This window comes from Protopterus annectens, chromosome 8.part0 (assembly GCF_019279795.1).
Source record: "Protopterus annectens isolate FY-2018-M chromosome 8.part0, PAN1.0, whole genome shotgun sequence".
Classification (NCBI taxonomy): Eukaryota; Metazoa; Chordata; order Ceratodontiformes; family Protopteridae; genus Protopterus; species Protopterus annectens.
Genome location: NC_056741.1, coordinates 445675250 through 445687962, shown reverse-complemented (window position 1 = coordinate 445687962; position 12713 = coordinate 445675250). Strand labels below are relative to the sequence as shown.

The following is a 12713-nucleotide window of genomic DNA, read 5'->3' as shown; positions in this document are numbered from 1 at the left end:
TTTACAAGGCTAGAGACAGAGGGACATGGTCTGGCAAGGTCTGTTCCTTAAGCCAAGCATGCCTTCTCAGTACAGAACCAGTGACTGCTGCCCTGCAAGATGTTTCTAGGGCTTCAAACCGCCACTGCAAGGTATAATTGCTGACATGGCTTACAGAATGCATAAGCTCCTGTAATTCTTTACTTTTTGCACAGTCTGTAAAGGTAGACAATTTTTGCTCAAGTTCCATAATATGTTGCTGGTATTTCAGCATGTGAAACTGGCAATTCAATGCCCTAATGGCTAGAATTGCAGAGGTGTATACTTTTTTAACCCATCTGTCTAAAGCTCGGGAATCCCTGTCCGAAGGGGTGGGATTCTTAGCTGTAGTTGCCTTTATACTTTTAGGCCCTTGGGAAATGACCTCTGGGTCAGCAGTAAGATTTCTGAAAAGAAATTTGAGAGTCAGGAACTCCGTAGTATTGGTCTGGTTTCCTTGGAGCAGGGGGGCAAGTATCAGGAGTCAGACTGGATTCCATAAAGACATCATCCACAACTTCCAGAACAGGAGGGATAGCTAAGGGTCTATGTAGTGGCAAATCTAAAACTTCTCTGAGTCTCTTTTTGGAATGAGGATAATCCTGGCATTCCCAGTGGAAGGGTTTCACCAAAAGAAAAATCCTCTGTAGGGGAAGCAGAGGGAAAGGATTCCTCTGCATCTGAATCTTCTTAAGCAGATAAAGGCATGTCTTCATATTCAGAAATGTCAGAGTCGTCTGGCTCTTGGTCAGTTAAAGCTGCTGGGGTCAAGTCCCTTTTTCGCTTAGCAAGGGAAGGCTGGCTTTCCCTAATCAGCATGGTCAGGTCTTCTGCCATTTTAAGCATTTGAGATTGTGGCAAGGAAGCAGGTGCTTGAGATTAGGTCAATGTTTTTTTTTAGGCATAGCTTGTACTCTTGGCCTGAGAAACTCTGTAGTTTTAGACAAAACTTAAGGCGCTAAAGTAGTCATCGGTTTGTGTCAATTATCAGTAATGCAAAGAACTTCCTCAGAAGCTGGTGCCTGCTCAGCGGCTCCGGACCCATCCAAGGTAGAGACATCCGCAGGTTCCATAGTCAAATAAGAGTCTCGTGGCATACCGGACTCCGAACGAGTATCGGTAGCGGCCTGCAAATCCACAAAAGCAGGCATCAGGGGCTGAGAAAGAGCCTCACTGAGTACTAGCATAATGACTAGCTTAATGTAAGCGCTGTCGGTAGTTTTGGATCTGTGTGGTCTGTCTCTGTCTTTATCCTTACGTTTTTTTGGAAGATTGGTAGAAAGACTGCTTACCAAAGCCATTTCGGAATACGGAGATAAGACAGTGAAAGTATTTAGCGACAATAAGGGCCCGACAACGAATAGTTTGGGCATTGAACAAGGCACAAAACCGACAGCGAGGTACGTCATGGCCTGGGCCTAAACAGGTGACGCAGTAAGAATGGAAATATCGGCGTGGTATTTGCTTTCCACAGGCGACACAATTGTTAACTTTTTCTGACATTGGTTAGAGCAAGAAAAAAGGATCCCCAACGGGGTACTTGGCTTTAGAAAACTTAAGTATGATTCAACTCGGAAAGGTAAACTCGGGTAGCAGCCAAACGGCACTCGTGCAAACTGATTCTGCTTCGGGCTCCTCGGCAATAAAGACTTATGTAATGGCGTTGGCTGCCTGTTTTTATACCGCTGACGACCTGACATCAGTACTGAAACGACAGCAACCGACGCAGAAATATTAAGTCTCTGGTATTCGCGCCGATTGAGGGCTACCTGCAGGCAGATAACCCAAGTGTAATGACTGCAACAGTGAAACACAAACATCTAAGTTATTTAAAGCAGATTTTTTTCACAACAAGCAAGTGCAGACAAAACATTCCTCAAACTTTCACAGCTATTCAGAACAAAGCTTAACGCATGAGCCTGACAATTCAAAATTTTGAAAATCAAAGTTGCAGAAGTACACCTTTATCCCATACTTCTCAATAATCTTCCCATCATTATCAGAAAGAGTACAATTAGAATTAACTTAATGTTTAGCAGCAATAGGATTAACTACAGCTACTAGGTCAAATTTGGGAAGAATACATAAAAACTTAAAAGATGTATGGACTTTATACACCCTATCTGCCTTTTTAGGGGTAGCCAGTTATCAGGAAAACTGCAGGCAGTAATCTCCCCAAAACTGAGATAAGTGGATAAATAGGTGGAGGTTCTTGAAATTTACAGCTCAAAACAGTGGGACATTCTGGAAAAAGTCTCAGAGAAAAAAACTCCCACAGGAAGAATCAGAAAATGAGCTCTCCCCAGAGGATGAATCAAACATCTGAGTAGAAACTGCATCTTTCCCTTCATCTTCCTGTCCAGACTCAGAATCTTTAATCTCTACTAGAAAAGAAGTATCCCTTTTTCTTATACTATAAACATTTTTAAAAGAAGGATAAATAGCCTGAATTAAACAGAGCCAGAGACAGTAAATTACTCCTGTCCAAGGAAATTTGAGGAGTAGATACAGGTTTGGTTTTATGTTTTTCTTTGTCAGGGAAAAATGGGGTCAACAGTGTTTATTAATGGATGGAGTAGCTTCCCCAGGGATAGGCACATCCTTCTGAAAAAAACAGGGAAGTCTTCACTGTTCCCTCTCTCAAAACGAACAACAGTAGCTTTCCCTAGTCCACTGTGGGGACCCCAACAACCACAGAGAACGTGGCTAACCCCCAGTCTATAGTGGCTATAGGTGCTACACCAGAGGGATATGGGGTAAAAGAGGCGTGGTCTGAGATACTAATGACCACAGCTGAGAAACCCACCGGTCAAGCCAAAATTAGTATCTCTTTTCCTGGGGAAAATAAGTAGTAAGAGCAAATAAAAATTTAGTCTTTAAAAGTGACTTTCTCCACAGAAAAACAAACCAAAAAGGCACTTTAAAAAATGTTCAGTCCCAAACAGTAAAATAAAACACTCTCAGAAATAAACAATTTTTTAAACAATTTAAATACCTTTTAAACTGACAGGAAAAAAAGTCTGTTCACATTTAAAGGTACAGTACAGTCTCGTGACAGCCTGTTAAAACAGAAAATCCTAGCTTTAAAATAGCTTTCCTGAAGAGGAAACTGTTCAACAAAGAATTTTTTTTAAATAGAAAGTTTTTTCTCCTGAAGGGAACTTAACTGCTGAGAATAGGAAAAGCACAAGCATACCACCTATCCTCAAAATCCTCAGAGAAGCCTAGTCTTTGGTGGCAGGAAAGCTTTGAAGGGCTTGTCATAAGTACCTGTCTTTTTAGGCAATTCAGCTCAGGTGAACAGTTTCAGTGCAAGGAAGGTTCTCCAAAGCTTTGGAGGCTGGTCAGCTGTTATATCTTTGTAGGAGATAACCCATATAAGTTTAGGCTACTGCAGCAGTGATCAGTATGAAGAACATATGTACTTGTAACCCAAAAAGTGGTGCAATGGTGCAAAAAGAAGAACAAATAAACCAAAAAAAGTCACCACCAGGGTTTCCGGACTCCATACACTTTGTGTTGAATAAAACTGTGTTGAACAATGCGTGTTAAATAAAACTGTGTGGAACAATTTGTGTTAAATAAAACTGTGTGGAGTCCGGAAACCCTGGTGGTGCGTTTTTTGGAACATATGCATTTGGACAGCCTCAATGACCTCTGGGTTAACATCCAATGTACAATGTTTCATCTTCAGCTGCCTTAACATTTTATGAACTGCTGTCATTTATAAGTCTTGCCCCATGCCACAGACAATAAGTCCTCCAAGTACAATGGTTGTATTTAATACTGACAGCAAAGACAAGAGCTGCTAAGGCAGTTACTGGTGGCCACCATCACAGTATGAGCACTGAAATTTTCTGCATTTTTCTAGCCTTCTTAACTCAATAAAAGTATGAGCACAGTAATGTAGCATTCATGACTTCATGTAGGAACCAAATCAAATCTTTATCGGACACTTGTCATAGAGCGACCTGGTTACACCGCTGGCCACCACAGTCCAATGCCACAATGCCAGATGCCCATATTCACAGCCTGAAATTCAGGTCTAAGCTACCTGAAATACTCTTTCTGACTGATATCTAGACCACTAGCTGTACTGGGATTACTGGCACAGAACCTGAGTGCATTGCCTAAGACAGTATGATCCTTTTTTCTTTGCAGGAAATAATTATAAACATCAATTTTAAATGCACTTCATGCTTATTTTGTAAAGAACCACTGCAATAAGGTATGCCACTTTATCTGTTTAAGCATGACATTTAATAATATGCACTTACTGTATGAAATTTGGTCATCAGTATAATGGCTGCCCTTTATTCCAGGTGAAGAGTGTATTCTGCGCCAACTACTTGTTCTACTGTTAATAGGTGTTACCTGCAGAAAGAAAATTCTCGATTTTAATTCAGGAAAGTACAAATACATTTAACATCTCGTAAGTAGTATAAAGTAATATATTTAGTTTGCATTTACTGCACTATCCATCTATTCTACTGTTTTTCACTACTCATATAATGCCATTCTAAAAGAAACGGCTTCTCTCTTTTCAAATTCAGAATTCTTTCAAAAACTCTGAAGGAAAGCCCAGTTAAGACTTTTTTGCCAAATCAGATGTTCCCACAGATCTTTTGACATTGTCTACCATATTTTCTTAAGTAAAACAAGATTACCTGGTTCACTTCCCTGTTACAAAAATGTATTTTTCAAAGGCAGAAAAAATATATACAAGTATATCATTATCATCATCATCCCAAATTACCTTGAGTCAAAAAACCTCCACAGGAATTCTAGTTTGTTATGAACGCGAGAAGAAAAGTACCTGTCAAAGAGCTACTATTTCTATTGCTGGTAACAAGAGTATGAGGTTGCACAGATGCTTTTGATGCGGGAAGTAAAGAGTTCTATTCATACACCAGGTTGATGGATTGTTGACACCACCATGCAGCATTGGGTGGGGGAGGGGATGCATCATTCCTGAGGGGGTCATCCTTTGGATGGGTTGTTAAATGAATGACCATTTGCATGAGTCAGTAGTAACTCACGTGGATGCAAAAGATCCCATGTCACGATGAATAAAGTAGGGGAAGTTTCCCCAATGTCCCTGCTAAATTTCCCCTAGTAGTACAAAATAACACCTCAGCTCTCCTCAGAAAAAATGCCATTAACCTAGTGGGGCTAACACAGTCAAAGGATAAATAAATAAAAATAAATACAATTACTGCGCTCAATGCCAAAGGAAATGTCTGGGTAAGACGGGCTCAAATGACTCTTGCCAAATCCCTCCCTCTATTATGGAAATTATGCAAGTTCTTTCCTGTCTGACAGCAGTCCCCAAAGGCGGCTAGTGGATTTAAATCATGTACACAGACTTAATAAAGGGTGGGTGATGGCAGAACATCCAGATGGTCATATGTTGAAGCACAGAGACTTGTAAAGTACAGCTTTGTAAGAACTTACCATAATAGCAGATGTCCTACTGATCACTGTTGCAGTGTTCTAATACTACTGAGTTATCTCGCCAAGGCAACCCAATGGTTGGGTGGTATATACCAAAGGCAACAACCTTCCATCTGCTCATACAGCCAGTGTATGACCTAAGTCTGTGGATGTAGGGCAACTTAAGCAGACACAACAGCATAAGATCTTCAAACTAATTGAAGCCAGGAGACTCTGGAAAATCCTGGGTAATACAGCAAAGAAAAGACAAGGTCAGCTAAAAGAAGGGGAGAAAGAAATGCTCCCTCCATGGTCCACAGGGTGTATACAGATTAAGGATGAGGAGGGAGGGATGCAATACTGCAACAGTGATCAGTAAGACATCTACTGTTACGGTAGCGCATAAGGGCTTGATGCTCAGAAACCCTACTGGCAGAAGTAAGGGTCATCAGTAAAATAGTTTTCCAAGTGCAAAACTTTAGGGATGTGTAAATCATCAAAAGGTGGCAAAGGGAGTCTTTCCAAAATGACATGGAGATATGGGGGGGGGGGTAGCCCTCCTAGATGGAGTTAAATGAAGGATGCCCTTTACAAGTGACATGCAGGCCAAGATGGCAGACGAGTGTGATTTTATAGAAGAGTAGAAAATCTCCTCCACTTGGATGTGCAAGACTTTCTAGTGACAGGATTTCTCACATCCAGGGGTACCTGAAGCACGTATTCTGAATTCTAATTCCTTTCAGACACCAATTTTCTATCATCTGCAGTGTCAGACTGGGAGCCTGTAAAATGGGATGACTCAGACATCCATTTTTCTATTAAGTCCACTTTGTAGGGTAACTTGTAATGGTTGTCCCTGGCTATGTGACGGGTAAACCACTGCTGTGTTAGCCAGAAGGGAGTCATCAGCATTTTTTTGTCTGTCCCACTGGATCTTCAGTAGAACCTTTGAGATTGGGGGGGGGGTGATCTATAACACTTTGTTGGATTTGTTAGAACAAGGTTGTATAGATTATGAATTATGTGAGTTTTTACATATTCACAACTCAAGTATAACAACTTCATTCGGGATTCCTAAAATTGACAAAGATTAAGTTGATCCACCATTCACACCCACTGTTTTGCTGAGGAGTCTAAATAGAAAGTACAGTTTTGTACCTACCATAAATGTAGATGTCCGAGAGGTATGCATCTGCAGTCCTAACAAATGGGTTGTCCTGCCTCAGGCAGCCCTTCGGTCGGCCGGATTCCAAAGTCTGGGGCTGGCCTCGGCTGATGTCGCACTTCACCCGACGTCATAGCTGCTGTTAATTGGGTATAAAGGCATCAGCCGACGCCATTTTCCTCAGTGTTTCTTGCCCCAGATGCCAGGTGCCCTCTAGGAAGGCTAAATTTGGATAAATGCAAATGATTCCAAACAGTAGAGAGCAAACAAAACTAAACATGTATGTACATATATACAAACAAATACACCATAATAGATTCCCCCAGCTAGCTACAAGATGGGCAAATACCCTAGGAGTACCACAGAGGGGAAGGAGGGTGGGTAATCCTGACTGCAGATGCATACCTCTCGGGCATCTACATTTATGGTAGGTACAAAACTGTACTATGTCCTTCAAGGATGCATCTGCAGTCCTAACAAATGGGTAGAATACCATAGCCAAACTGGGGGAGGAGGCACTAAGAAGATTATGGTGTAGTTAAGATCCCTTGCAAAACAGCAGTGGCAAAACCTGCTCGGGATCTGGAGTATAAAGGCAGATTATAATGCTTGGCAAATGTATGCACGGAGCTCCAAGTAGCAGCCTCTAAAATGTCTTTGGTAGCCACTCCTCGTAAGAAAGCTGTAGTAGTGGCTGTAGCCCTTGTGGAATGAGGTCTGATGTTTTCTGGAGTAGTCTTTCCATGAAAGGAGTAACAAAAAATAATGCAATTTCCTATCCATTTTGAGATTGTCTGTTTTGAAATTGCTTTTCCTTCCATTCCTGCTGCATATGCTACCAGAAGCTGGTCAGTTTTTCTATTGTTCTTGGTTCTGTCCAGGTAGTAGCACAATTATCTGTGTACATCCAAGGTATGCAGTAGTCTTTCCCCCCTGTTCTGTGGGTTGGGGAAGAATGTTGGTAGGTGGATTGCTTGGTTCAATGATACCCTGGAGACCACCTTTGGCATAAAAGTAGGGTTAGTTCTCAAGGAGACACTATCCTGATGGAAGATGAGGAAGGGCTGTACTGCCATTAATGCCTGTAATTCAGAAACCCTTCTTGCTGAAGTGATTGCAAGCAGGAACGCAGTTTTCCAAGATAAAAACTGTAATTCTGCTGCTGCTGCTGGTTCAAAAGGGGGAAGTGTTAACTTTTCTAGCACAAAGTTCAGGTCCCATGTAGGCAAAGGCGGCTTCCTTGGAGGCTTTACATTTTTAATTCCTCTCAGAAACTGCCTGAGTAGAGGATGAGAGAATACTGGAGGATCCATGTTATATTCTGCTGAAATTGCTGATGCATGAATCTTGATGGAGAAGTAAGACAGGCCATTGTGGAAAAGCTCTGCTAAATATTCCAGGATGTTAGCTATGTTTGCCAATGATACATTTTCTCCTTTTGCTGTACTCCAAATGAGGTATCTTTTCCATTTTGCTGAATAAGTCTTCCTTGTGGAGGGTCTGCGAGCCTCCAGGATAATGTCTTTAACCCTTTGAGATAGATTTGGGTTATTTTGTGTTATGTAAGATTCCAAGCCGCTACCTGCAGTGTTTTCAAGTTTGGATGCAGGATCTTGAAGTTGTTCTGTGTTAGCAGCAAAGGAGCTAGGGGTAGAGGCCATGCGTGTGTCTGAGACATACTCCTCAGGAGCGGGTACCAATGCTGACTCGGCCAGTCTGGAGCTATCAGTATGATCCTTGGGCGATCTTCTTTGATCTTCAGTAGCACTTTGTGCATCAAAGGAAGAGGTGGGAATGCATATGCTGTTAGGTTTTCCCAACTGAAGGATAGGGAGTCCACCTTCCAAGCAAGTGGGTGGTATGTCCTTGTGCAGAATTTTCTCAATTGGTGGTTGTGTGGGGATGCGAACAGGTCTATTTCTGGTAGCCCCCATTTCTTTGTAATGGTTTTGAAGATGTCCGGATGCAGCATCCATTCGTGGGCATCCGTGGTAGTTCTGCTTAAGGTGTCTGCTAGTATATTTTCTTTTCCTGGCACAAATATGGCCTGGAGCTGAATGTTGAGGTTCAGGGCCACATTCCACAGGTCCATTGCCATCCGGCAAAGAGGATATGAATGTGTGCCTCCCTGCTTGTTGATATACCACATAACTGTGGTGTTGTCCGTCCTTATCAGCAAATGACCCTGTTGAAGAAACGGTCTGAATGTCTGAATTGCCTGTTTCACTGCCAGCATCTCTTTTTGATTTATGTGTAGGTTCAGCTGGTCCTGTGTCCATAGGCCTTGTATACACTTGTCTGCCATGTGTGCCCCCCAACCGAGGTCTGAGGCATCCGTGGTAATAGTCTGGCTTGGGTGAGGTCTGTGTAAGGGCAGTCCTTTGTTCAACTGACAGGCCTGAGCCCACCACAGGAATTCTTGCTTCAGGCATGGAATTATTGGAATTTGGGTTTCTAGGCTGTGCTTGTGCTGAGACCATAAATTCCTTAGGTACCATTGTAACTTCCTCATATGTAGTCTGGCATGTGGGATCAATATTATGCAGGATGCCATGTAACCCAGGGCTTGCAGGACTTTCCTTGCTGTAAGCTGGTTCTGCGTTGTTAATGCCATGAAATAGAGAGGTAGTTGTTTTTGCTTTTCTGCTGTGAGAAATGCCATTTGATTTGATGTGTCCAGTTCTGCACCCAAGAATGTAATCCTTTGGGATGGTAACAGCCCTGACTTTTTTATGTTGACTGTGTATCCCAAGGCCTGCAATAGGTGAATAACCTTTTCCAAATCTTTTGTTAATTTGATCTTGTTGTCCGCTTGTATCAGGCAGTCGTCCAGGTATGGATAAATTTGAATTCCCTGAAGCCTGCAATGAGCAATTACTGATGCCAGGCATTTCGTGAATACTCTGGGCACAGTAGATAAGCCAAAAGGCAATGCTGAGAATTGATAATGCTCTGATCCTGCAAGAAATCTGAGGTATCTTCTGCAATCTGGTCGAATAGGGACGTGCAGGTATGCCTCCTTGAGATCTAGAGTCACCAGCCAAGACTCCTTGCCCAGCATGGGAAGAAGTTGCTGTAGAGTCAGCATTTTGAATTTTGGAACAATGAGATATGTGTTCAGAGTGGACAGGTCGAGAATAGGTCTCCATTGGTTTTCTTTTCTTGGCACCAGGAAAAGTCTGGAATAAAATCCTTGTCCTTGTTCCATAGCCGGTACCTTTTCTATAGCTCTCATCCTTAGTAAGTGGTTGATTTGTCCTAGAGCGTTTGTTTTTTGGTTTGGTGGCAAGTTTGGCATTCCTCTCTTCCTTGGCAGAGTATGGAAGTGAAACCTGTAACCTTTGTCTATTGTCTGTAAAATCCATTTGTCTCCTGTAATGTGATGCCAGTTTACTGAAAATAAGGCTAGCTTTCCGCCTAAGGGTGCTTCCAGTTGTTCCCTGGTAGGCGGTATCAGAGCCAAGTCACTGTGACTGTCCTGTGGAAGTGGTTGTAGGTGGATCTGTGGCCGTACTTCTCTGGTTCTTAGGCTGCCACTGACGTCCCCTGTAGGCACCTCTGGATTGACCTCTGCCTCTTGAGCGCCTATTTCTGCCTCTCTGTGCTCTGGTAGTGTCTGGAAAGGACCAATTCTTCGAAGGCCAATTTCTACTAAACCTAGGAGGCTGGACCTGTAAAAAATCCTTGACTGTTTGGACAGATTTTGCTTTCTCTTCCACCTTCTTTAACACTTGCTGTGCAGGGGAGCCAAACAAACTGAGTTTCTCCATGGGAGCATCTAAGAGCTTTGACTTTATATGGTCTGGTAAGGATTGCTCTTTTAACCATGCATGCCTTCTGATCACTGTACCAGTCATAGCTGATCTAAAGGAAGCCTCCAGTGCATCATAGCCACATTTTAAGGAATGATTACTGACCTGCTGAGTGTTATGTACCAAATCCTGAAGGGACTTACGGTCTATAGGTTCAGGAGAGGATAGTTTTTTATTTAGCTGATCTAACAAAAATTCCTGATACTGAATCATGTGGAATTGACAGTTTAAGGCCCTAGCCGAAAGAGTAGCAGAAGTATAAACTTTTTTACCCCATCTCTCTAATGCTCTAGATTCTCTTTCAGAGGGGAGGGGGTTTTTGGCAGTTGCTACAGCTTTAGGGCCCTGAGAAATAGTTTCAGGGTCTGCAATAGGAGCCTTATACAAGTGATAATGTGTGTCCGGGACCCTGTAGTATCTGTCGGGCTTAACAGGGGCCGGGGGAAGAGAGTCAGGGGCAGTACAAGCATCATTGAATGCATCGTCCACAACTGTTAGTACTGGAGGAATGGCTAAAGGCCTATGCTGTGGCAAATGTAAAAAGGTCCTTAGCCGTTTCCTAGAATCTGAAAAATCCTGGCCCTGCCATTGAAATTGCTCCCTCATAGCATGCAAGGTTTCCCCAAAAGAAAATTCCTCAGGAGGAGAGGCAGAAGGAATGGAGTCTTCTGCGTCAGAATCCTCATATGGAGAATAAGGGCCTTCTGGAGGATTTGAGTTTTCTGAATCATCAGAGGAATAATCCGTAGAAACTGGTTCAGGGGCTCTGCTCTAGGCCTCTTCTCTGGAGGGATGAGAGGCCCCGTCAGGATGAGGTTGGGATCCCCTGATCAATGAAATGAGATCCTCTGCCAGGCTGAGCATTTGGGAACTAGAGCTAGGCCTGTGCGAGGGGATTTTAGTAGGCAAGGCCTTAGAAGATTTAGCTGCTTTAGCCCTAGAGAAAGCCTTGATAGACATGGATGCAGGGGGCCTAGCAGCTCCACGTGCAGGAGTAGATATGTCTAAAGGAATAGTATCTGATAAATCCTGGGTGCCTGCAACAGCAGGAGAAATTTCAGTAGCAGATTCAGCCATGCTGTGTGAGGCCTCGGCTGTAGGAGGTATGCTTTCGGCCGAAGGAAGAACCGAGGACTCTGTTTCAACCGAAACCGAGACACTTGCGGTTGGCTTAACCGTGGTTTCGGCCGAAACCGCGGACCGCGAGTGTCGGTCCTTTTCCTTACGCTTTTTAGCTAATTGTGAAGTCGGAGTCTCCGACGGCATTTTGTAAGCAAAAGCGGGACCAAAAAACTCCTCCACAAACTCCGACCGACGTCTAAGTGTCCGTCGGTTGAAGGAAGCACAGGCTAGACAAGCTGCTACGTCGTGGTCTGGGCCTAAGCAATGAAGGCAGTAAGAGTGGAAATCCTTATGAGGTATTTGTTTCCCACAAGTTAAACAATTACTTACTTTTTCTGACATCGGCTGAGGCAAGAAAGAGTCCCCAACGGGGTACTTAGCTTTTTAGAAGTCTTCGGTAGTAGAAACCTCTGAATCTGACCGACCGGCACTTGCGAACAGCTTCTGCTTCGGGCACCGCACGGCAAGAAAGACTGAGGAAAATGGCGTCGGCTGATGCCTTTATACCCAATTAACAGCAGCTATGACGTCGGGTGAAGTGCGACATCAGCCGAGGCCAGACCCAGACTTTGGAATCCGGCCGACCGAAGGGCTGCCTGAGGCAGGACAACCCATTTGTTAGGACTGCAGATGCATCCTTGAAGGACATTCCATCACAATGTATTCAGACAAAAGAATAAACCCAATAGCAAAAAGCCTGTAATCTTATGCAAAAGTCTCACAGGAGTTTTTTATACCAAATATCACAATACAAGATTGTAGGGGATGACATCTGTATGTGTACTTTAGATAATAGCAGTTTGTACACCGTTATCCCACAAGATCTAGGAACTGAAAGGTTTACAGAATTTATAAGTAATGCACTGAGTTTATCTAAGAGAGAGATAAACACCTTATGCTTGTTACTGAGCTTGGTGCTGAAGCACTTAATTGTTTTGAAAAACTATTTTCATCAGTGTAGCAGGGTGGCCATGGGGGTTTCCATTGCACCAGCCTTTGCCAACATAATATTTGGATGGTGGAAAACTAATTGGTTATACAAGTCTCTGTTATTCTCAGATTTATCTTTCTACAAATGGTATACACATGATTTATTTTTTTGTGGGGAAATGAACATTTTAAGAAATAGAAAAACTTATTACCAGTCTGAATTATAGTACAGA

The 12713-nt window shown here is 43.0% G+C and overlaps 1 protein-coding gene across 1 annotated transcript in view; it reads right to left on the bottom strand.

Annotated features, from left to right (window-relative positions):
- The window catches only part of LOC122808866 (mothers against decapentaplegic homolog 4-like), a gene marked incomplete in the record, with an annotated part of 2707603 nt that overhangs the window by 2259372 nt on the left and 435518 nt on the right, over positions 1-12713 (bottom strand). Inside the window, 1 exon segment of the mRNA XM_044079966.1 lies at positions 4296-4392.